Source organism: Gobio gobio (assembly GCF_949357685.1).
Source record: "Gobio gobio genome assembly, chromosome: 1".
Lineage (NCBI taxonomy): Eukaryota > Metazoa > Chordata > Actinopteri > Cypriniformes > Gobionidae > Gobio > Gobio gobio.
This window is the reverse complement of record NC_137097.1, coordinates 85,484,489-85,510,399: the sequence shown is the minus strand read 5'-3', so window position 1 is coordinate 85,510,399 and position 25,911 is coordinate 85,484,489. Positions and strand designations below refer to the sequence as shown.

Below are 25,911 nucleotides of genomic sequence, written 5' to 3'. Positions count from 1 at the left end.
CGCCGGGTTCGGGTCCAGCTTTTAAATAATAGACGGGTCCGGGTCGGTTCCGGGTACTACATTTTTGGCATTTCTCGGATCTGCACAGGTCCGGGTCCAGCTTTTGAAATAATAGACGGGTCCAGGTCGGTTCCGTTTAGCACATTACGGGTCTCTTCGGGTTCGGGTATGAATTTTTGGACCCGTGAAGACCTCTAATGTGGACCTGTTATTCCACCAGCTATGCAATCCCTGTATGTGTGTTTGAATCTTCCCTCAGTAAACTACGTTTGAGATACTCCTCTGCCTCTCCTTGTCTTCCTGCCTGAGCCAAACCGTAACAGTATTAAAGTTTTTCAGTCAAGAGCAGGGAGTGATTTTTCTCTTTGTCTTTTGTTGTTTTAGTAACATTAAAGGGATAGTTCACTACATCGATTACTCATGCTCAAGCTGTTTTAACCCTGAATAAAGTTCTTTCTTCTGTTGGATGTAAAATATATTTTGAAGAATGTTGGAAACCAAACAGTTGCTGGTCCCCATTGTAGGAAATAATATGGATATCAATGAACTGTCTGGTATTCAACCGTCTGTGTTCAACAGAAGAAATGAATACAGGTTTGGAATAACATTAGAGAGAGTAAGTAATTCAATTATTTTAGAGGTGAACAAAAATAAATATACAACTCAGTCTGTTGACAGCAATGAAATGAGCTTTAAGTGTGATTTTACAGGAGATGTGAAGACATCATCATAATAAATGAGGAACTATTGAGATGAAATAAAGAGTCTTTTCAGCAGCTCTGTTAATATTGATGAGCCTCAGACTATCAACACTCATTCAACAAGACATTCAGGATCATCAGCAGATCATCTCACTTTATTCTGACTGTTTGCTCTTACAAACACATTATTCCAGTCAGGATATATGACAAAAGACTATTAAACTGCTCTACTGAAAGACAATGCTGTTATTTATGGATAAAACATCAGTAATGTAAAGAAGGCCACCCTCACAAATGGACTCTTCCAAACTCCCCCACCTCTGCTGGTGATTTGGACTGCTCCAGAGAACCAGAGATCAGAGAGTGAGGATGCAGAGATGTGCTTGTGTTTAGTTATGAACAGTTAAAGTAGTCAGAAGGGACAGACTTTGTGGATTGTGTGTAAGTATCTTCTCTTCATTAGTGATTACTATATTGCTAAGAGACATTAAGGAGCGTCTGAATGTTTACATTAATAACTCGGTTTGCACATTATCTTGTTGCCTAAATACATTGTCTTAATGTCATATAATCCTCCTGTGTTCTTTATCGGTGAAGTATTTGATGTGCACTTATATTATATTGTGTAGATCTGAAACTGTGTCTCAGGGAATGTTAGTCACACAAGTGAGACGTTGATTGAGTTTGTATTCATATATTCAGGGTTATATCTATTTCTTTAACATGCTTGATAAGTTTTATAAGTTTTCCCTGCTGAAAAATTCAGCTTAAACCAGCCTAAGGCTTCTGGCTGGACTCCCCTCTTGTGCGATCCAAACACTTCGAATGATCCAGAATGCAGCGGCACGTCTTGTCTTCAACGAGCCCAAAAGGACCCACGTCACACCACTCTTCATCTCTCTGCACTGGCTACCACTCGCTGCTCGCATCAAGTTTAAGTCGCTGACGCTTGCCTACAGAGCCACCACACGCTCAGCTCCTGCATACTTTGACTCGATTCTACGTCGCCACACCCCCACCAGAAGCCTTCGTTCAGCTAAGGAGCGAAGGCTTGTGGTACCATCACAGAGAGGCAAAAAATCCCTCTCCAGAACATTTTCATTCAACGTTCCCAGCTGGTGGAACGATCTGCCCACCGCCATCCGAAATGCGGATTCATTGACAACATTCAAAAGTCAACTAAAAACTCATCTCTTCCGTGAGCACTTAACCTCCTAAAAAAAAAAAAAAAAAAAAAAAAAATCCTTTCCTCTTTTCCTCCTCTTTCCCTCCCTACTCTAACCTGTGCTACACTGAGAAATGTACACGGACCAAGTATTTCAGGCACTTGTTGCGCTCACTCGACTCTCCACGACCAATCGCTTATTGTTCCCCCAAGTTGTAAGTCGCTTTGGATAAAAGCGTCTGCTAAATGCATAAATGTAAATGTAAATGTAAGGTGGTCAGGCTGGTTTTGGCTGGTCTCCCAGCCTGGTCATAGCTGGTTTATCAGACTGGTTTTAGAGGGGGTTTGAATTTTTTTTAGCTGGTCAGGCTGGTCTTAGCTGGTCAAACTGGTCTTAGCTGGATATTGTTGGTCTTAGCTGGTCAGGCTGGTCTTAGCTGGTCAAACTGGTCTTAGCTGGTTTTAGCTGGTCTTAGCTGGTTTTAGCGGGTAATTGTTGGTCTTTGATGGTTTTAGCTGGTTTTAGCGGGTAATTGTTGGTCTTTGATGGTTTTAGCTGGTCTTCGCTGATTTTAGCTGGTCAGGCTGGTCTTAGCTGGTCAAACTGGTCTTAGCTGGATATTGTTGGTCTTAGCTGGTCAAACTGGTCTTAGCTGGATATTGTTGGTCTTAGCTGGTCAAACTGGTCTTAGCTGGATATTGTTGGTCTTAGCTGGTTTTAGTTGGTCAAACTGGTCTTAGCGGGTAATTGCTGGTTTTAGCTGGTCAGGCTGGTCTTAGCTGGTAATTGTTGGTCTTTGATGGTTTTAGCTGGTCTTCGCTGATTTTAGCTGGTCAGGTTGGTCTTAGCTGGTCAAACTGGTCTTAGCTGGATATTGTTGGTCTTAGCTGGTCAAACTGGTCTTAGCTGGATATTGTTGGTCTTAGCTGGTCAAACTGGTCTTATCGGGTAATTGCTGGTTTTAGCTGGTCAGGCTGGTCTTAGCTGGTAATTGTTGGTCTTTGATGGTTTTAGCTGGTCTTCGCTGATTTTAGCTGGTCAGGCTGGTCTCAGCTGGTCAGGCTGGTCTTAGCTGGTAATTGTTGGTCTTTGATGGTTTTAGCTGGTCTTCGCTGGTCTTAGCTGGTCAGGCTGGTCTTAGCTGGTCAGGCTGGTCTTAGCGGGTAATTGTTGTTCTTTGATGGTTTTAGCTGGTCTTCGCTGATTTTAGCTGGCCAGGCTGGTCTTAGCTGGTCAAACTGGTCTTAGCTGGATATTGTTGGTCTTAGCTGGTCAAACTGGTCTTAGCTGGATATTGTTGGTCCTTAGCTGGTCAAACTGGTCTTAGCTGGATATTGTTGGTCTTAGCTGGTCAAACTGGTCTTAGCTGGATATTGTTGGTCTTAGCTGGTTTTAGCTGGTCAAATTGGTCTTAGCGGGTAATTGCTGGTTTTAGCTGGTCAGGCTGGTCTTAGCTGGTAATTGTTGGTCTTTGATGGTTTTAGCTGGTCTTCGCTGATTTAAGCTGGTCAGGTTGGTCTTAGCTGGTCAAACTGGTCTTAGCTGGATATTGTTGGTCTTAGCTGGTCAAACTGGTCTTAGCTGGATATTGTTGGTCTTAGCAGGTCAAACTGGTCTTAGCGGGTAATTGCTGGTTTTAGCTGGTCAGGCTGGTCTTAGCTGGTAATTGTTGGTCTTTGATGGTTTTAGCTGGTCTTCGCTGATTTTAGCTGGTCAGGCTGGTCTCAGCTGGTCAGGCTGGTCTTAGCTGGTAATTGTTGGTCTTTGATGGTTTTAGCTGGTCTTCGCTGATTTTAGCTGGTCAGGCTGGTCTCAGCTGGTCAGGCTGGTCTTAGCTGGTAATTGTTGGTCTTTGATGGTTTTAGCTGGTCTTCGCTGGTCTTAGCTGGTCAGGCTGGTCTTAGCTGGTCAAACTGGTCTTAGCGTGTAATTGCTGGTTTTAGCTGGTCAGGCTGGTCTTAGCTGGTAATTGTTGGTCTTTGATGGTTTTAGCTGGTCTTCGCTGGTTTTAGCTGGTCAGGCTGGTCTCAGCTGGTCAAACTGGTCTTAGCGGGTAATTGCTGGTTTTAGCTGGTCAGGCTGGTCTTAGCTGGTAATTGTTGGTCTTTGATGGTTTTAGCTGGTCTTCGCTGATTTTAGCTGGTCAGGCTGGTCTCAGCTGGTCAGGCTGGTCTTAGCTGGTAATTGTTGGTCTTTGATGGTTTTAGCTGGTCTTCGCTGGTTTTAGCTGGTCAGGCTGGCTGACTGTCCCTATTTTTTCTGCCACTGGGTGTTTAGATAATGTATATCTGTATATGGACCATGTAATCTGATTAATTTGTAATTAGGTAAAATGTTCATCAGCTAAATTAGGCTGGGAGACCAGCTTAAACCAGCTAAGCCAGGCTGGAAGACCTGCTTGACCAGATAAGCCAGGGTGGGAGACCAGCTAAAAGCAGCTGGCCACCAACTTGTCCAGACTGGAAGACCAACTTAACCAGCTAAGTCAGGCTGGGAGACCAGTTTAGCCAGGCTGCTAAAATCAGCTACTTCCAGCTTAAACCAGCTAAGACCAGTCAACCAGCTTAGGCTGGTTTTAGCTGGATTTTTCAGCAGGGTTAAGAAGAGACTGATGATGCGTTCACGCGTCATGCACGACGCTTAATTCACGCAAATCGTGCCGCAGAATGTCTATTCGCGTCTCTGCATTGACTTAAATCAACTCAAAACAATGGCATTTTCGGAAATTAGGAAAGTTGATGCTGACAACCGATTTTTCCGAGATGAATGGGTGGAATTTTTTTTCCATTCATTCTTTCTGCATCCTGTACGAGCTGCGTCTCACATTTGCTCTGATTCCGTTGCGGTTGTCAAAAGTGGAAACATTAAATAAAATGTTTACGCTTTATTTTTGCCTTTATTTTTTAAACACTGTTTGTGTTTATGAATGATATTGCTAATGACATTTTACCAGTGCAATTTGAAGCACAGAAGAGAGCAGTGTTCAATATTAGATACATTCAGTTAAGTAGAGACATGTGAATAAACATAAAATGTGTTATGAGATTTCTGATTTTCTGATCCGGGGGGGTTTGCGTTCATTGACTGTTATTATTTATCTCAGTTCAGCAGGAAAGAGCACTTTAGTTGCTAGTAATGTTGAAATGAAGTTCAGATTTAGAGATGAAGGCATTTTTAGTTCATCATATTTTTGTCAGGCATGGTTACTGGTTGAATTGAGATATTTTGTACCAAAGCAACTTAAAGGACAGAACAACAACAAAAGGAGATCAGTTTTGTGAAGGATGATCTATGTTTGCTTTAACAATATGAACAGACATGTTTTGTCCATATGAGAACATATATTTTGTTCAATTAAGAACAAATGCTATCTACACTAATTTCTTTAGTCTGACAATAAACATAAATGATTGTTTTTAGGCATATAATTGTCCGGACCTCGGCTACGACGAGGGTTCATTTACTGGACCTCAAGCAATTTTAGTTGAAGACCCCTGTCCTACAGAATCCTTCAATGCAAAGAATAGGAACACAGAGACCCCACTCCCATTCTATCCTACACAACCTTCTTCCATATATAGCAGTGGTTTCTGTCGTGTTGGGTTCTTATTATTTTGAAATAAAGACGCAGCAGCATATGGTTACATGGCTTAACACTCCTTTATTGACTCGCGAACCCCCTGCTAGGAAGCTCCCTACTGCCCCCTAGCACCCAGGCATGTAACATTATTATAGATCACACCACATCTCCCTTTCTGAAAAGCAATAAACTGTGACCTACATCTTTTACCCGTTACATCAAACTCTTAATCTCACATTTATAACTGAAATATCAGGTCTATGACATTTCAATACAGAGCCTATTTAACTCTTTCCTTTCCCGCTAACTCACATAGAAACCAGCTTAAACTCCAGAATGAACTCTTCTAGGTCTCTTTAGGCTCGATATGAACACACCGCAGTCTCCATAAACCTTTAACACCCCACAGGATTTAACTTCCCATTAAGGGCAGGAACGCGGCGAGGCACTTTCAAAGACACAGGCTTGGCGTCTGGTCTGAGCTTAATTGTGTACTGCTGCTGTACTAAACCTAACCCGCCGCACAGTTTTGGATATTGTTGTTTTACAGAGTCTAAGTCGATGCTCTCTACTCTGGCTACCAGTCTGAGGCTAACTGAGGCGGGTCTACTCAGCAGAGCTGTGTTCAGGAGTTCCACAAAATAAATGTCCTCTGTGGTGCGTTTATCACCACATTTCAGAATTTCTCTGGCTACACCCACTACAGAGAGAGGAACACGGCCTGGCCCAAACAGCGCTTTGTTGCTTGGAGTGAGATTGCATGCGGTGCCACTGCATATCTGTCTATACACCTGCTCTGGTATGACCGAAACGTCCGCCCCTGTATCAATCTTGAATCTCACCTTAGCACGCCTCACTTGTAAATCTACAGTCCATGCATCATCTCCTGCATCAACAGTTCCCAGAAATATGTCATCGTCTTCAGTGACAGCACTCACACTTTTGGTAGACTTGCATACTTTGCCATAATGTCCTCTCTTACCGCAGTTGTGGCAGTCTGCATTCTTTGCTGGGCACTGGAATTTAGCATGTGACTTTCCACATTTAGGGCATGACCTATGCTCTGCTCCTGACTGTGCTTGGTGCTTGTCTTTGTACTGTTTTGCTGGTTGACTTTTATTTTTCCAGATTTGCTGTTTTGCTTTCCTAGTGTGCACTGCATCGACTGTAGTTTTAATAGCATGTGCAGCATCTCCTCTCAGATCAGTTTGTTGCCGTTTGATGTCCTCAGCTTGTCGGACCATATTAATGGCTTTTGCCAGATCCAGCCTGCTCTCCATCTGCATTTTCTGTGAAAGCCCAGTGTCTCTAATGTCAACTACGATCCTGTCTCTCAACAGTTCATCACGCAGTGCCCCATATTCGCAATCTTCCGCCAGTGCATATAACGCAGTTATGAACGAGTCTGCAGATTCGGACGGCCCCTGAGCTCGCTGGTTAAACTTAGCTCTTTGGTAGATCACATTTTTCTTCGGGACGAAAAAGTTTGTGAAGCCGTCTCTGACGGAGCTGTATATCAATTTCTCTTCCGCGGTTAATGTTAGCCCTTTTAACACATCTGCCTCGTCCCCCATGCAATATATCAGCGTGTTCACCTGATTAGCATCTGATGACTTATCCAGATCGCTAGCCACTCTGAAGCGCTCAAACCGTCTTATCCACTTTTCCCAGTCTTGTGGCTTTGAAAAGTCGAAGGATTCCGGTGGATTTATTGAGAACGTTGTAGATGCTTTAGCAGGAAGCTGTGGAGGATCGTTCGGTTCAACTTGCTGTCCTCGTTGTGCGTGCGACATGCTTGCTAAACTTTCATGAGCTTCTCCTCTTACTGTTTTTTTCCTTTTTTTTTAACTTCCGCCCTCTTCTCATATAATGTCCCCTATCCTTTCGCTCTGTGTAGCACCACTTCTGACACCATGTCGTGTTGGGTTCTTATTATTTTGAAATAAAGACGCAGCAGCATATGGTTACATGGCTTAACACTCCTTTATTGACTCGCGAACCCCCTGCTAGGAAGCTCCCTACTGCCCCCTAGCACCCAGGCATGTAACATTATTATAGATCACACCACAGTTTCCGGTTCCATATATAAAAACCATATGTGAGCCGAGAGTGTAACTTCAACTAGAGAGAGAGAGAGAAGGACCCTCTGCTCAATCCATTTTATGCTGAGATTTATATAAGAACTCATCAATGCTATTTAATATGCTGCTTATAACAAATATTTAAGTACTGCTTTATCATAAAAAACTCAGTCATTGAATTGTTTCTGATTGTTTATAGATGTGTGATTGTTTATAGATGTGTGATTGTTTATAGATGTGTGATTGTTTATAGATCTGTGATTTTATTAAAGATCTGTGATTGTTTATAGATCTGTGCTTGTTTATAGATGTGTGATTGTTTATAGATCTGTGATTGTTTATAGATGTGTGGTTGTTTATAGATCTGTGATTGTTTATAGATGTGTGATTGTTTATAGATCTGCGGTTGTTTATAGATGTGTGATTGTTTATAGATCTGTGGTTGTTTATAGATCTGTGGTTGTTTATAGATCTGTGGTTGTTTATAGATGTGTGATTGTTTATAGATGTGTGATTGTTTATAGATCTGTGATTGTTTATAGATCTGTGATTGTTTATAGATCTGTGATTGTTTATAGATGTGTGGTTGTTTATAGATCTGCGGTTGTTTATAGATCTGTGGTTGTTTATAGATCTGTGGTTGTTTATAGATGTGTGATTGTTTATAGATCTGTGGTTGTTTATAGATCTGTGGTTGTTTATAGATCTGTGGTTGTTTATAGATGTGTGATTGTTTATAGATGTGTGATTGTTTATAGATCTGTGGTTGTTTATAGATGTGTGATTGTTTATAGATGTGTGATTGTTTATAGATCTGTGATTGTTTATAGATGTGTGGTTGTTTATAGATCTGCGGTTGTTTATAGATCTGTGGTTGTTTATAGATGTGTGATTGTTTATAGATCTGTGATTGTTTATAGATGTGTGATTGTTTATAGATCTGTGATTGTTTATAGATGTGTGGTTGTTTATAGATGTGTGATTGTTTATAGATCTGTGCTTGTTTATAGATGTGTGATTGTTTATAGATCTGTGATTGTTTATAGATGTGTGGTTGTTTATAGATCTGTGATTGTTTATAGATCTGTGGTTGTTTATAGATGTGTGATTGTTTATAGATGTGTGATTGTTTATAGATCTGTGGTTGTTTATAGATCTGTGGTTGTTTATAGATGTGTGATTGTTTATAGATGTGTGATTGTTTATAGATCTGTGGTTGTTTATAGATGTGTGATTGTTTATAGATGTGTGATTGTTTATAGATCTGTGGTTGTTTATAGATCTGTGGTTGTTTATAGATGTGTGATTGTTTATAGATGTGTGATTGTTTATAGATCTGTGGTTGTTTATAGATCTGTGGTTGTTTATAGATCTGTGATTGTTTATAGATCTGTGGTTGTTTATAGATGTGTGATTGTTTATAGATCTGTGCTTGTTTATAGATGTGTGATTGTTTATAGATCTGTGATTGTTTATAGATGTGTGATTGTTTATAGATCTGTGATTGTTTATAGATCTGCGGTTGTTTATAGATCTGTGGTTGTTTATAGATCTGTGGTTGTTTATAGATGTGTGATTGTTTATAGATCTGTGCTTGTTTATAGATGTGTGATTGTTTATAGATCTGTGATTGTTTATAGATCTGTGGTTGTTTATAGATCTGTGTTTTTATTAAAGATCTGTGATTGTTTATAGATGTGTGGTTGTTTATAGATGTGTGATTGTTTATAGATCTGTGATTGTTTATAGATCTGTGGTTGTTTATAGATCTGTGTTTTTATTAAAGATCTGTGATTGTTTATAGATCTGTGATTGTTTATAGATGTGTGGTTGTTTATAGATGTGTGATTGTTTATAGATCTGCGGTTGTTTATAGATCTGTGCTTGTTTATAGATGTGTGATTGTTTATAGATCTGTGCTTGTTTATAGATGTGTGATTGTTTATAGATCTGTGATTGTTTATAGATGTGTGGTTGTTTATAGATCTGCGGTTGTTTATAGATCTGTGGTTGTTTATAGATCTGTGGTTGTTTATAGATGTGTGATTGTTTATAGATGTGTGATTGTTTATAGATCTGTGGTTGTTTATAGATCTGTGATTGTTTATAGATGTGTGATTGTTTATAGATCTGTGCTTGTTTATAGATGTGTGATTGTTTATAGATGTGTGATTGTTTATAGATGTGTGGTTGTTTATAGATCTGTGGTTGTTTATAGATCTGTGGTTGTTTATAGATCTGTGGTTGTTTATAGATGTGTGATTGTTTATAGATGTGTGATTGTTTATAGATGTGTGATTGTTTATGTGTGATTGTTTATAGATGTGTGATTGTTTATAGATCTGTGGTTGTTTATAGATCTGTGATTGTTTATAGATGTGTGATTGTTTATAGATCTGTGCTTGTTTATAGATGTGTGATTGTTTATAGATGTGTGATTGTTTATAGATCTGTGGTTGTTTATAGATGTGTGATTGTTTATAGATGTGTGGTTGTTTATAGATCTGCGGTTGTTTATAGATCTGTGATTGTTTATAGATCTGTGGTTGTTTATAGATGTGTGATTGTTTATAGATCTGTGCTTGTTTATAGATGTGTGATTGTTTATAGATCTGTGATTGTTTATAGATGTGTGATTGTTTATAGATGTGTGGTTGTTTATAGATCTGCGGTTGTTTATAGATCTGTGATTGTTTATAGATCTGTGGTTGTTTATAGATGTGTGATTGTTTATAGATCTGTGCTTGTTTATAGATGTGTGGTTGTTTATAGATCTGTGGTTGTTTATAGATGTGTGATTGTTTATAGATCTGTGCTTGTTTATAGATGTGTGATTGTTTATAGATCTGTGATTGTTTATAGATCTGTGATTGTTTATAGATCTGTGATTGTTTATAGATGTGTGATTGTTTATAGATCTGTGATTGTTTATAGATCTGTGATTGTTTATAGATGTGTGATTGCAACATCTAAACGACCAAACCAGCATAAAAGTTATAATAGATCAATGATAAATGTTTTTTTTTTTAACATGATTACCAATTATTCATATTCAAGATTTTATACAGTATTTGTACACCCTTTACATTTTTATTTAATTGTTGTAATTACATTTTTAATTCAATTTGAAGCAGATTTGTAACGTGACAGTATTAAAGTTTCTTAAGCTGGTGCATTAGTACAAACACATTTTGATTATGCAGCAGCTTTTTGGTATAGTGGCTCTACCAAACGAGTGAAAATTAAATTACAGACTGCTCAGAACAAAATGTGTAGAATTATTTTAGGCCTTCATCCACTAATGCATTTAAATATTAATCATTTTAAGGAAATAGGGTTGTTAAAAGAGGGTAATTTTTCTTAAGCTGATGATGGTGTATAAAATATTGCAGAGAAATGTTCCTAAGTATTTGTGTGATTACTATGTTTTCATAAGAGATGTTCATTGTTTTTCTACAAGGTCAAGGATTAACAATATATATGTGTGTCGGTATAGGGGTATAAATGGGAAAAATTCGTTTTTATATTCCAGTGCAGTTGCTTGGAATAAATTGCCTGATTGCTTAAAACAAATTCAAGAAGAAGGTCCTTTTAGAAGTGAAGTCAAAAAATGTCTTTTTAATGATGTTTGAGGTATTATATGTGTATGTGATTGTGTGTTGTGTTGATCTCATTCCCATTATGAACTGCTCGTCTATCTTGAACTCTGAGGACCACAATGGAAATAAGCCTATGGCTTTTTTGTGTATTTTATCCTCGACAATTTTGTTTTTTATATGTATGAAATGGTCTTTTGGGCCTGATTGTACTTATTTTAAAATGTAATTGTTAAATAAATCAAATCAAATCAAATCAAATCAAAAAGTCAAGATCAAATTCTCTGCATCTCCTGCGCTGCATCAAGCCATCCCATAATATCCGTCATCACTTAAATTAATGCATGGCTCAGATTAACTGTACAACATGTGTGCAAACCTCCAATAAAATTGGTGACTTTAATCACTCAAACTTAAAGTCAGTGCTACCCAAGTTTCCCCAGCATGTTTCCTGCCACACCAGAGGAAACAAAACCTTGGACCATTGTAGAACCGCATGAATTCGCTCCAAGGATCGGCAGCGAACCGCGGTGAAGGCCGCACGCGTTCAGTGTTTCAGCTGGAAGAATGGATTTGATTATAATATTCTTTATCTGACTCCATTTATCATAGTTGTCGCATTTAGAAGAGAATCCCAACCGGTTGTTTGGTCATCTGTATTTGATAGTCAATCATACATTTAATCGTTCCGTTTTAACCCTTTGTTACAATTATAACGTTCCACATTGGAGATAGTTAATAATTACAGATTAATTCAGAAAGGATCAAAATGTAACAATTTATTAACAATCAAGTAAATGTAAAATGTCAATTACATCATAGACATAAATCTCTTCTAAAAGGAAAACACAAATACTGGTTATGGTTACACTTAAAATAGTTTCAAATAAATGTAAAACATAAACCCTTAATTATGCTCTGTAGGCCTCTGCCTAGAATGTTACCTGTGAGAGAGATAGAGAAAGAGAGAGAGAGAGAGAGAGAGAGAGAGAGAGAGAGAGAGAGAAAGAAAGAGGGAGAGAGCTAAAGAACAGCTCTCTCCAGAGAAAGCAGAGAATCCAAAGAGAGAGCCCTCTCAAGAGAAGGCAGAGAATTAAAAGAGAGCGAGCTACAGAATGCAATCCTTCTTTTATCCTCTTCCTGATGTCACCAAATTCAAAACTTACTCTTGTAAAACTGACCAATCAGACCAACCCGTGAGACATTTGAAAATAACCAATCAGACAAAACTTCCCCCATTGTATCAAAGGTGCGAAAACCTGTTGGCCAGCCGGCCAATCATTCTTTTGTCTTTCTAACTCAACCTGGCCCTTCTGATGGCGTTAAGGGGGAAGGGGTTGAGTCAATTTCAATATCTTGATCACGACGATGGCAGTTAACAGCAAAGCAGAGGATTTTGTTCCATTTCAAATATCTTTGATTATTTTCCACCTTACAGTTCCCCGTTTGGCACCATTGGCCACAACCATTGAGTCCAAAGGTGGCATTGTCCACAAAGATATGCTTTCTGTTGTGTGTAGATGTTATTCTTCAGACTTCTCGTCCAGACTTGTTGCAAAAGCAGCTGATCAGTTTTCAGCCTTTGTTGTCCTTGTAGCCCTGCATGAGAACTTCATCATTGATATGCAAAAACGTCCATTGAAAACTTCACACCTCAAGAACAGTCGCTCTTTTGAGGCAGGACACAGGAGCGAACTTTTGCTGCAGGTATTCTGTGGTTAAAAGATAATTTAGCACAACAAAGAACAAAAGCATACATGGTATTTTTCAGTGGTCAGAAGTCTGATGTGGTCATATCAAAATGGTCTCCGGCAATAAGCCCTTAAATCGAAATACTTAATAAAGTGGTCAAGGTTTGAGAATAAAAGAAGATTCCACAAGCTCGTACATTGTTTCTCGGAACATTGAAATAAAATGCATTATAACAAAACAAATCATTGTTGATTTTAAGTCCCCCTTTTCATGAGGAGTATTAGCAAAATATTCAGTGTAACCAAGACTCGGAAATCAAACTCAAAGTTCATCTAACTTTCCACTATTTTGGTGGTAGTGGAATTTGAGCATTTTGGTCTGAATTTCTCGAAGGAAATGTAGCAAAAGTCAGTGCAATTGATACATTAAAAAAGATGGTACTCATCAATAAACCATAAAAGAAAAACAACAAATCAATCACATTTATGAAAGCATACATATATATATAATAACCACTGTGTTTGTTCAGGAATCTTCCAATGTAATTAATGTAGATCTAAATATGATTAGTCATACAATAATGGGTATTCCTGGTAAGTGTGTGTGTGTGTGTGTGTGTGTGTGTGTGTGTGTGTGTGTGTGTGTGTGTGTGTGTGTGTGTGATCTGTTAGTGTGAAAAGATGAACAATAGATCTTTAGTGAAGTAACACTTTTAGACTCTATGTCATCTTTGTCGTTTATGATGTGTAGTGCTCAGCCTGAATAGATTTGGTCTATTCCAGGTGATGTTGTCGTGAGTGTAGGGTGTGTTCTGTGTTAATGTTTTGGAGATGGGTGGAATCTAATCAATATCAATCTGTGTTGCATAATTTAATTCCAGTTTTTTCACTGGGAGGTCATGTAGACATATTGTGAGGTGTGATTGACCCCATCAAATATATATAAAGATATTCGCACCCATCTCTCACATCTCCAGTTTTGAGATGCAGGGGGGAGGAGGGCCTTTTGGCCGTCCGTCCTCCAAGGAATTGCAATTGTCATCCTGAGATAGAAACAAATTACAAATTTAAAGAGAAACAAATTTAGAGAGAAACACAGTTAATTGCTGCTGTTGTTTCTGTGTATTAACACTTAAGACTGTTCTGGCAGTCGAGCCTTCACAATCTGAGACTTCATTACAGTCATTTTGAGTGAAGGATGAATTGGTTATGAATTGGTTTTCTATTATCTGTGCCACATTTAACACATTTAACAGCACAATTCCCCTCCTTTTTGGCACTGGGAATTGAACCAATGAAAAGTATTATAACTTGCTCAAATTAGAAATAGCAAAGGTCAGAGTTATTGAGTCCTGTTGCGATGAAGACATTTTCATGGTTAATGCAATTGTAATTCACACTGTAGCCAGATGGCAATTCTATGTTCCTGTTTATGGTTTACTGCAGCTAAATGGGAAATAGCAGAGCTTGCATTATAGGAGACAAACAAATTCAACATTGACACATGCAACTTGAAATTGCTGTACAATTCCAGTATTAAAGTTATTCCAATTTACACAAGATACATGGCCTAGAATGCGCAGCATCTACGACCTTTATCCTAAGTGTTTCATCACTTACAGTAAAGCAATCATGTGTTTTAAAGAATAAACTTGACTAGTCTATGTGTATCTTGTAACACAAACAACTATTATGTGTAATCAATGCGCACAATGTGTTATACAATTACAAATTTGAAAATACAAACAGGATCATTGCAATCTGGATGTTTTATTATTAAACTCCTTGCTAAGAGGCTGCTAGCCCGCTGGCAAGTGAAGTTAATAGCTGAAGGCCTTGCATGAACACTGCAGTTAGCTCACTGAGAGTTTTACCTGCAAATGAGCGCTTTTCTTTGCCTTTAAAAAGTAATTTCCTATTTTTCTGAAAATACGGCGGAGGTCGCCCGTTACCCAGTGACCAGCATTTTCCATCGACATGTCCGATTTTCTGACAGGATCTGCAAAACCTGTTCTTTTTGCCATTGGGTTGTCTGCTACCTTCTCCTGGAGTTTCAGTATATTCATGACTCTCGGATGCTTGCAAATCATCCTGCATCCCCTTAAGAGCTAAAATAGACACACTTTCTTGTGCATTTTCTGAACTAAATGCTTCAGATTCATTAGAGCAAGTCACCTCATCTACGAAGTGAACATGTTTTTTAATCCCATTGCTGTTAAGCATTATGGGAGTCATGCACTTTTCAGCATTTAGCTTAGATTTCCATCTATTTTCTATTCTTGAGCCCCAGTCTACTATGGATTGGAATGTGTTTTTAACTGGATCGACGCCATTTGACAAAGCCCGTTGGATTGGGATGCCAGCATTATTTTTCACAAGTTGTAATAACGCGTCATGGTCTCGATCTGCATTTTCTAATCCTGAGTGTTCTCTGTAAGTTACCCATAACCGCTCGGCGTATGTCTCAAATGTTTCATCACTCGCCTGTTGGATTTCTAGTATTTTGCTCCAATCTGCGTGTGTCGGTCCCCTCATTTCTAATAATGCCTGTTTTAGTCGTTCATATATGGCTTCGTCTGTTTCGTTGCGGACTCGTTCGATTATGTTGCCAGATTTCATGCCTTCGGTTAGTTTTGGTCTGAGCTCTTCAGGGAGAGTGAGAAGTGCTATTTGCCACACGTCTCTAACTTCTAGCTTATACACCGTAGCCTGTAGCATCAATGTTTCCCAGTAGGGTTGAAACGGCCCTTTTCTTGGCATTACTCCAACGACTTGTTTGTGTCTAGAACATTCTTCGCAGGTTAACGGACGGCTGATCGTTGTGGTTTCGTCGTTCGCATTAGTCATAGTTTTAAGCACGGCGACCTTAACAGATTTCTTCGCTGTGTCGTTAGCTTTTGTGCGAGTCTTTATCAGGCTTCGTTGTTTTGGATGTTCAGGCATTAACACAGGAGCTCGGTTACGAGTTTCTCTCTGTGTCCTGTATCCTAACGCAGCATCATTATCATCATTATCATTTGGCTTTGCTGGTTCAGAAATTTCATCCAGTGCTGCTTGTTTTACTGCGGCCACTGGAAATCGTCTCGGGTTACGTATGTAACCATGGTTCCCTGAGAGGGAACGAGACGCTGCGTCAAGCGCTGCGGGAACGCCCCTGCGTTTGCGTCATGAAGCACTCGTAAAATCAGTCCAATGGCGTGACAGGACGTCATAGGCGGGTGACGTCAGCGACCAGGAAACTATAAAGCACCCCTGAACCAAACAATGTCAGCTTCTGAAAAAGTCGAACAAGTCGGTCACGGGCATGCCGGGAGTATGGCAAAGCGACGCAGCGTCTCGTTCCCTCTCAGGGAACCATGGTTACATACGTAACCCGAGACGTTCCCTTTCAAGGGAACTCGCGCTGCGTCAAGCGCTGCGGGAACTCAATACCCACGTCGCCATAATTCTCAAGTGCCCGTACATGTGAAGTCGTAGCGCACATTTAAGCTATAAGCACCCGAGAACCTGGAGTAGAAGCTACATCTAGGTTGTAAAACCTCACAAAAGTGTGCGGAGAGGACCACCCTGCCGCATCACAGACCTCCTGCAGGGAGACTCCTGACAGAAGAGCCAAAGAGGCAGCCATACTCCGAGTAGAATGGGCTCGGACCTTTAGTGGTGAAGGTTGGCCGGCCGACTCATATGCGAGTGAAATAGCCTCGACTATCCACTTGCTTAGCGTTTGCTTAGATGCGGGTTTCCCCTTATTTGGAGACCCGAAACAGACGAACAGTTGCTCAGATTTTCGCCACAGGGCAGCTCTGTGGACATAAGCATCTAGTGCCCTCACTGGGCAGAGCAGATTTAATTTCTCCTGGTCTGAATTCTGAAAGGGAGGCGGAGAGAAGGCCTGCAGCATGATAGGACCTGCCACGTTCGTGGGAACTTTGGGGACATATCCTTCTTTTGGAAACAAGAATACTTTCACCATCCCTGGCGCAAACTCAAGACAGGAAGGGGCAACAGACAATGCTTGCAAATCCCCTACTCTCTTTAGAGAAGAAATAGCCAAGAGAAATACAGTTTTTAGTGATAGAAATTTCTCTGGCACCTCCTCGATCGGCTCAAAGGGGGCCAATGCTAGACCTTCTAGCACCAAGGCCAGATCCCAGGTCGGCACCCTCGAGCGTGCCGCAGGCCTAAGCCTCAGAGTACCACGAAGGAAGCGAGTAACCCATGGGTGTCTCCCCACCGATGCACTATCCAGATGAACGTGATAGGCAGATATTGCCGACACATAAACCTTCAAGGTGGAAGGGGATAAACCCGAAGAGAACTTCTCTTGTAGGAAATCCAGCACTGAGTTGACTTGGCAGTTAACTGGATTTAGAGAATGGTTGGAACACCATGCAACAAAGACTCTCCATTTAAGGGCATACAGCCTCCTCGTAGAAGGAGCTCTGGAGTGCAACATGGTCTCCACTACCTCGGCAGAGAGACCTGAGTCTGTGAACTGATCCCCCTCAGGGGCCAGGCCCACAGTTTCCATAACTCCGGCCTCGGGTGCAGAATCGACCCCGACGCCTGGGAGAGAAGGTCCCTCCTGATGGGAATCTCCCACGGGGAACCCTCTAGAAGGGACACAATGCCCGAAAGCCATACTCGGCCCGGCCAGAACGGGGCTATTAGCAACAGACGAACCCCGTCCCGGCGTACTCTCTCCAGGACTCCTGGTAGCAACGCCAGAGGGGGAAAGGCGTACAGACGCAGCCTCGGCCACGTCTGCACCATGGCATCCAACCCCAGAGGGGCTGGATGTGTGAGGGAATAAAATAGGGGACAGTGCGTTGTCTCCTGAGACGCAAACAAATCCACCTGAGCCTGACCGAAGTGGTTCCATAGGAGCTCCACCACCTCTGGGTGGAGTCTCCAGTTCCCTGGCACCACTCCCTGCCTCGACAGGGAGTCTGCCGTCGTGTTCAGATACCCCGGAATGTACACTGCTCGTAACGATAACAGTTTGCCCTGGGTCCAAACTAAGACTCGATGAGCCAACTTCCACAGCCGGCGCGAGCGTAGCCCCCCCTGGCGATTTATATAGGAGACCACCGATGTGTTGTCCGAGCGAACCAACACATGATGGCCCCTCAGGTCTGGGAGAAAGTGCCTGAGCGCCAGGAACACGGCCATCAGCTCCAACTGGTTTATATGCCAGGAGAGCTGATGGTCGCTCCACAAACCTTGAGCTGGGCGGCCACTCATGGTCGCCCCCCAGCCGGTGAGAGATGCATCCGTCGTTAGCGTTAAGCGACGACAAGGAGCCCCCAGCACCGGACCCTGGGACAAGAACCAAGGATCTTTCCACATGACTAAGGCACGTAGGCATCGCCGCGTGACCTTGATCATGCGAAACGGATTTCCCCTCGGGGAGAATCCCTTGGTCTTGAGCCACCACTGTAAGGGTCTCATGTACAGCAGGCCAAAAGGTATTACGTTGGACGCTGCTGCCATCAAACCCAGCAGTCTCTGGAACTGCCTTACAGTGACTGACTGGCCTAGCTTCATCCTGGTTACTGAGTGTAGGATCGAATTCACCCTGGCGGGCGCCAGGCGCGCCCTCATGGTGCTCGTGTCCCAAACTACGCCGAGAAAAGTAGTACTCAGTTGTGGAGATAGCACACTTTTCTTTGCGTTTAACCTCAACCCCAACGCCTTCATATGAGCGAGCACAGCATCTCGATGCTGAGCCGCTAGCTGTTCCGACTCTGCTAAGATTAGCCAGTCGTCGATGTAGTTCAGCACGCGAATGCCCTGGAGTCTCAGCGGAGCCAAAGCTGCATCCACGCATTTTGTGAAGGTGCGGGGTGATAGTGCTAGGCCGAATGGAAGAACCCGATATTGGAATGCTTCGCCCCCGAAAGCAAACCTGAGGAACTTCCTGTGTTGAGGAAGGATGGAGACATGGAAGTACGCGTCTTTCAGGTCTATTGTGACACACCAGTCCCTGGACCTGAACTGACACACGATCTGTTTTAGCGTAAGCATCTTGAATCTTAGCTTCTTTACCGCCCGATTTAACTGGCGCAGATCCAGAATAGGACGCAGTCCTCCATCCTTCTTCGGAACTACGAAGTACCGGCTGTAAAACCCCGACTCTCTGCTGTGGGGAGGAACCCTTTCTATAGCCTCTTTCCGCAGAAGAGTCTGTACTTCTTGTTCCATTACCAGAGCCTGCTCGGAGTTTACTACCGTGGGTAGTACCCCGTTGAATTTGGGTGGGTGTGACCCGAATTGTATTCTGTACCCTTTTTCTATAGTACGCAGGACCCACTCTGAGATATTCGGCAGAAGTTTCCACGCTGCCAGAAAATCTACTAAGGGAACCAGCCCCTCGGGGCTGGCCTCTGGATTTTGTTGTGCGGGCAGTTTGGTGTCCTGAAACGGCGCGCCGGCAGGAAGCAACCAAACTGACCCACTTTGAGCCCTCCATGGAGGGAGCGAGCATCCCCGCGCCGCTACGTTTCCGGGCGGACGTGGAGATATGCGCTCGCCGAGAACCGCTGCGCCCTGAAGCACCAGAGGTGGCAGGGTTGGCAGAACGGCCCCCTGATGGCACCGAGAGGATACGGGTGCCTCGGCACACCGCTTCCCCTTGGAGGGGACTGCCATCAGAAGCCTGACACCCTTGGCGTCAGGACTTCTTCGCCGAGGCCTTCCTAGAGATAAGGACGGTCCTCAGATCCGCTCTACCTCGGGAAGACCTCGGCTGAGAGCGCTGCCCCGGCCCCCAGTCTCTCTGTGGGGGAGCGCGGGTAGCAACACTCTCTTTTTGTTGCGCTCTATATGAGGAGGACGTACTCGGCTGGGTCTGCTCCCGCCCAGCAGCCCCAGAGACATGAGACTTTCTAGGGAGAAACTTCTGAAACGCCGCCGCCTGCTTTTTTGATTCTTGGAACCTCTCGACGACCGCATTAACTGAGTCGCCGAAGAGGCCAGCAGGGGAGATAGGAGAATCTAACAGAAATTTTTTATCCTTCTCTGTGATATCAGATAAATTCAACCACAAATGTCTCTCCGTGGCCACCAGGGCTGCCATAGAACGGCCGATGGATTTGGCCGTCTCCTTGGTAGCCCGAAGAGACAAATCTGCAGCTCTCCTAATCTCTGCGATCGTTTCTCTCCCCACTTCTACACATTCGTCATCGATGTCTTTCAGCAGGTCAGCCTGGTATGCTTGAAGCACCGCCATAGTGTGTAAACAGGCGGCCGCCTGACCTGCTGCCGAGTATGCCCTACCCACTAAAGCCGACGTTGTTCTGACCGGCTTAGTGGGCAGCTGCGGGGCTTTTAGCGATGATGCAGACCCGGGAGAGAGATAGCTCGCGAGCGTCTCTTCTACCCGAGGCATCGCCGCATAACCGTGCTTTTTCAACCCCACAATGTTGGAATATGACGCAGTTGTAGGGTTAAATGGACGAAAAGATGCTGGTTTAATCCATGATCTCGACACCTCGGTGTGGAGATCAGGAAAAAACGGCAAGCCCCGCCTTGGAGGTTGCGATGTAGATGGCAGAAAGCGTTCGTCTAATTTACTCGGCTGACGAACCACCTGCGTCTCGGCTGGCCAGTCTATTTGCAGCCTGGCAACAGCGCGAGTCACAACCTCCAACAGCTCCTCATTAGCGTGTGAATGAGGCGGCGAAACCTCATCTAAATAATCCAGGCTCACCACATCCAACTCCTCAGAGCTGGAATGATGCTGAGCCTGCGCTTCAGCGCGAGCAGAAGAAACCGCAGCGCGTGCTTCTAACTCGGCAGCTGAAGCGTCAGATCTAGCGGGTAAAGGCAGAGATAGGGGATCACCCGTCTCTAACCCCTCCGCTAGATCCCTTTGCGATCCCCAGGACATAAGCCTTCGCTGTGCCTCAGCAACAGCGGGACCTGCACCCTGGGGAACGCGAGCCGAAGCGCCCTCCTCAAAGAGCGCTCGGCGGGATCGGAGAGTTCTCATGGGGAGCTTTTCACAGTGCTCACAGTCAGCTCTCTCGAGAGCTGACTGTGCATGCTCCGATCCCAGACATACAACACACAGCAGATGTGTATCCCCACCCGTGATGTAACGAGGGCAGGGAGAAGCACACTGTCTGAATTGTTGTAGATTCGCCATTATTTTTCTTTTAGAGAGACACACACACACTTTGATATATATATTGGACAAACGATTTCACATGGAGCGCTTGTGAAGACACAGAAGCTGACATTGTTTGGTTCAGGGGTGCTTTATAGTTTCCTGGTCGCTGACGTCACCCGCCTATGACGTCCTGTCACGCCATTGGACTGATTTTACGAGTGCTTCATGACGCAAACGCAGGGGCGTTCCCGCAGCGCTTGACGCAGCGCGAGTTCCCTTGAAAGGGAACCTGCATTATCACAACAATCTTCGAGAGCAGATATGTAATTATTGCCGGTTTGAAGTTTTCTTTGTAACTGATCAATTTTTGTTGCCATATTTTCACGCTGCCTAGCCCACTCAAGTTGCTCGTATGAGACTGATTCGACTTTTGATCTTAACTTTTGTAATTCGTCGGATCGCAATCTTTCAATTTCTTTGATATTTGCTATCGTTCGTTCGTTCTCGACCATTGTCTTGAGATCGTTACGACGAAGCAAATAAACAATTGCAGCGGGGATTTTCTTGTATTTTGATTCAGATTTGAGCTGTGCGCCCTTAGCAGAATACCAGGATATAATTTCGGTGTTACTCCATTTCAGGTTCAATCCTTTATCGCTTAATCGAACGAGGAGATCTTGTAATTGTACGCCTAAAATTGCCATAATTTCCTCATCTACACTGCTGCTGTTATTTCCCTGAAAAGTCATGTTTCACGTCTAATTCTTACACAATATCGGATTTCTACGGTTCCGATCTATAGTGGGCATACCGACCCGTTCTAGAAATGTGTCTATATGTGTGAGTTGCAAATAAAACTTTCCCTCAACAATTCTAAAAGGTAAAGAAGGTTTACTTACTCATTCTGGTCGGAGGGTCCGCTTTAATCCATTCACAAGATCAACAGAACAGCTGAAAAAAGAGAAGCTCAAATCTCTTGTTGATTTTAAATCCAATACTTCGCTGAAAACACGTTGCTCGTCTGAGTCGCAACATCACGTATTCGGGGTCACCAACTGTAAAACCGCACGAATTCGCTCCAAGGATCGGCAGCGAACCGCGGTGAAGGCCGCACGCGTTCAGTGTTTCAGCTGGAAGAATGGATTTGATTATAATATTCTTTATCTGACTCCATTTATCATAGTTGTCGCATTTAGAAGAGAATCCCAACCGGTTGTTTGGTCATCTGTATTTGATAGTCAATCATACATTTAATCGTTCCGTTTTAACCCTTTGTTACAATTATAACGTTCCACATTGGAGATAGTTAATAATTACAGATTAATTCAGAAAGGATCAAAATGTAACAATTTATTAACAATCAAGTAAATGTAAAATGTCAATTACATCATAGACATAAATCTCTTCTAAAAGGAAAACACAAATACTGGTTATGGTTACACTTAAAATAGTTTCAAATAAATGTAAAACATAAACCCTTAAAGGGGCTATATGCAACTTTTTCCCCAAAATAAACGTAACAATAGCCTTTTTATTTTACCATTTATGACTCAAACATCTCCTGATGAGCATACTGACACCTTGTCCGCTCACAGTGGGTGCACCTATAAGCCTGTATCCTATTTTTCCTATTTTCTGGCGGGTCGTCTTTTCCCGCGCTGTCTGCGGATGTGACGTCACCACCGCTGCGAGAGCGAGCAGAAAATGAGAGCAGTTCTATTTTTTGGCCACAGGTGTCAGTCGCGAGTTTAAATTTCAGAAAAACGCATATAGCCCCTTTAATTATGCTCTGTAGGCCTCTGCCTAGAATGTTACCTGTGAGAGAGATAGAGAAAGAGAGAGAGAGAGAGAGAGAGAGAGAGAGAGAGAGAGAGAGAGAGAGAGAGAGAAGAAAGAGGGAGAGAGCTAAAGAACAGCTCTCTCCAGAGAAAGCAGAGAATCCAAAGAGAGAGCCCTCTCAAGAGAAGGCAGAGAATTAAAAGAGAGCGAGCTACAGAATGCAATCCTTCTTTTATCCTCTTCCTGATGTCACCAAATTCAAAACTTACTCTTGTAAAACTGACCAATCAGACCAACCCGTGAGACATTTGAAAATAACCAATCAGACAAAACTTCCCCCATTGTATCAAAGGTGCGAAAACCTGTTGGCCAGCCGGCCAATCATTCTTTTGTCTTTCTAACTCAACCTGGCCCTTCTGATGGCGTTAAGGGGGAAGGGGTTGAGTCAATTTCAATATCTTGATCACGACGATGGCAGTTAACAGCAAAGCAGAGGATTTTGTTCCATTTCAAATATCTTTGATTATTTTCCACCTTACACCATGTTTACACAAACATGGCTGGAGCTTACGTTGCAACACCCCTCCCCCACATGGGACAGTCAGACCACCTCTCTTTGTTCCTCAGCCCCAAATATGCACCCCTCATCAACCGTGTGAAGCCATCAGTGAAGACCATCAAGGTGTGGCCTGCGGGGGCAGATTCCACACTCCAGGAAAGGTTTCTAAACACAGACTGGAGTATGTTTGCTTCTCAAGCCACCAGTGGCGCTCACACGGACATTGACTCATACACCTCCTCTGTATTGGACCATATCAATACCACCATTGACAGTGTTACAACCCAGAAACAGATCACCACATACCCAAATCAGAAGCGTTGGATGAACAGGGAAGTGCGACTCTTGCTGAAGTCACGCAATACTGCCTTCAGATCAGGAGATGCACAAGCCTACAGCACATCCAGAGCAAACCTGAAGAGGGGCATCAAAAAGGCCAAGCACTGCTACAAGCTAAAGATAGAAGGACACTTTTCCAACTTTGACCCTCGACGCATGTGGCAGGGCATTCAGGCCATCAGTGATTATAAACCCACCCACTCCACCCCCGCAGCCACTGATGTCAACTTCCTGAACGAGCTAAATTACTTTTATGCTCGTTTTGAAAGAGACAACAGAGAAACTGCCACCAAGCTCAAACCCTCAGCTGACCACCCACCAATCACACTCTCCTCCACAGATGTCTGCAAGGCACTGAGCCGGATCAGCGCACACAAGGCTGCTGGACCAGACAACATCCCTGGTCGTGAGTAGAATATCCTACACACAGTGTCAGAAAAGATGATTTATGGCTTTATTTATGACCATAGTTATGTCCAAGTGTCACTCAAACTGACAGTTCAGTGGCTGTCAATGGATGTATTTATTGGTGTATTTATGAGGGGTTGTCACCATGATTGGCAGGTCACGAGTGTCAATCAGATATAGGGTCGGTTGGATTTATAGTGAGATATATGGGTATATTTATGGCTGGGTATATATCTCCCCCCAGATTGGCGTTTTTACAACATTTTTGTTGAACCCTAGCTCTTTGGCTCCTTTCAGTCTGTTGGAAACTCTTTGTGATTGTGTTTCCCTTGATTGTTGGGGGGTGAAAGTCACACAAGCAAGTTTTTAACTTTATGTTGACATCTCAGCAGGATCAGCAGTGTTTGATAGGGTATATGTTAATTGTGTCAAGACATACAGGACTACCATTACCCCTATGCAGCACTGGCTATATCCATTAAAATAACATGTATGGGCATGATCTATATAGATCAACTGTGTGTGTATTGCCACCACATTAGTACCTGAACTATAGGTTAATGTTAGTGTTTAAGACAAAGAATCAGAAATAATCATCAAGCCAAAGAGTCCTCATTAGCGACATACCCATCCTATTTTCTTCTCAACAATGTTGAAAACTTTCTAAAACATCTGAATCTGTGTTTCCAGACACAATGATAGGATCTATGTTAAAAATACAAAAATAATTAAAAACATTTATTTAACTCAAAATGAAGGTGTTTGTGAGTCAATCTGGTGGGGGAAGAGATCATCCTTAATGTGTGAATGGATTTACGAGAGTTGCTTTGTCTAGATGTTTAACGAAGTTTAAAGACATTTTATCAAAACCTATCTGTTGATTCTGGGATCTTATTTGGATTTAGTGCACATAGTTTTGTCTTTATTTTTGTTATTTAAGAATTTTTGTTTTTAAAGAAATGTTTTAGCTTTTAATCCAACCATACGCTGTGTGTGCCACAAAAGCAAAGCATGTTGTTTATTTTCTTTTAATAAAACTTGACTTTGACTATTTTTATTCTTTAAATTCTTATAAAAAAGTCTGGTGACATGTATTTTTTCTTCAGGAGTGATAAGTAAAGACAAGTAAAAACTCTTTGGATGTGTTTTTGGCAAACACATCATTTTCACTTAGAAAGCGTTTTAATGTTTGGACTGAACCTTTTTCTTTTGACAAACCTATATTTCATATGCTTTACCTGAGGTGTTTAACAACCACAAGGGATACATGTTGATCTCTTTGTTTCAGGTAGTGCAAACATGTGATGTTCAAGAAAGCTAATCTTGGTTTAATCTTTGTGAGGCCAGAACACAAAATTTAGTGTTGGGTGATCCAGACAAAGGTTCACTAAAAGTTAATGAGTTTGTTTGCCCATATAATTTTAAGATATTGGGTTTAACCTATTTGGCTTGCTGACCACTGATGAGGGGGCTCGATGAAACAGTTTCAACTCGAGCTCTGATATACCCCCACAGTGACTAAATATAGGATGTGATTATGTAGGGCAAGGTACCTAAGATGTCTGTTGATTGGAAGATTAGATGGACTTGCTCTTCCCTAAATTACGTTTAGGAACTTTACAAAATATTCTGGAAGTCATTTTCACTCCGTGAGTATGCTTCAACATGTAAATATACAATATATTGCATATTATGGTTTCATGTTGCTTTAAAGTTTTTGTTTGTTTGTTTGTTTTTTACTAACATCCAGCAGAAAATGAAAGAGATGAGCTTAAGATGTTTCAACTATTACCATCCTCTTTGACCCCAAATAAACAGGTAATGGGATGTTTTATCAAAGCGACAAAATACACAGTTAGATGTTTTTTCTTGGTATGTGTGTGTGTGTGTGTGTGTGT

At 42.3% G+C, this 25,911-nt stretch overlaps 1 protein-coding gene across 1 annotated transcript in view; it reads left to right on the top strand.

Moving 5' to 3' along the window:
* Positions 1-1,052: 1,052 nt before the first annotated feature.
* The window catches only part of LOC307123596 (uncharacterized protein), a gene marked incomplete at its 3' end in the record, with an annotated part of 57,605 nt that continues 32,746 nt past the window's right edge, over positions 1,053-25,911 (top strand). The window contains exon 1 of the mRNA XM_079812171.1: positions 1,053-1,142. The remainder of the gene's footprint in view (positions 1,143-25,911) is intronic.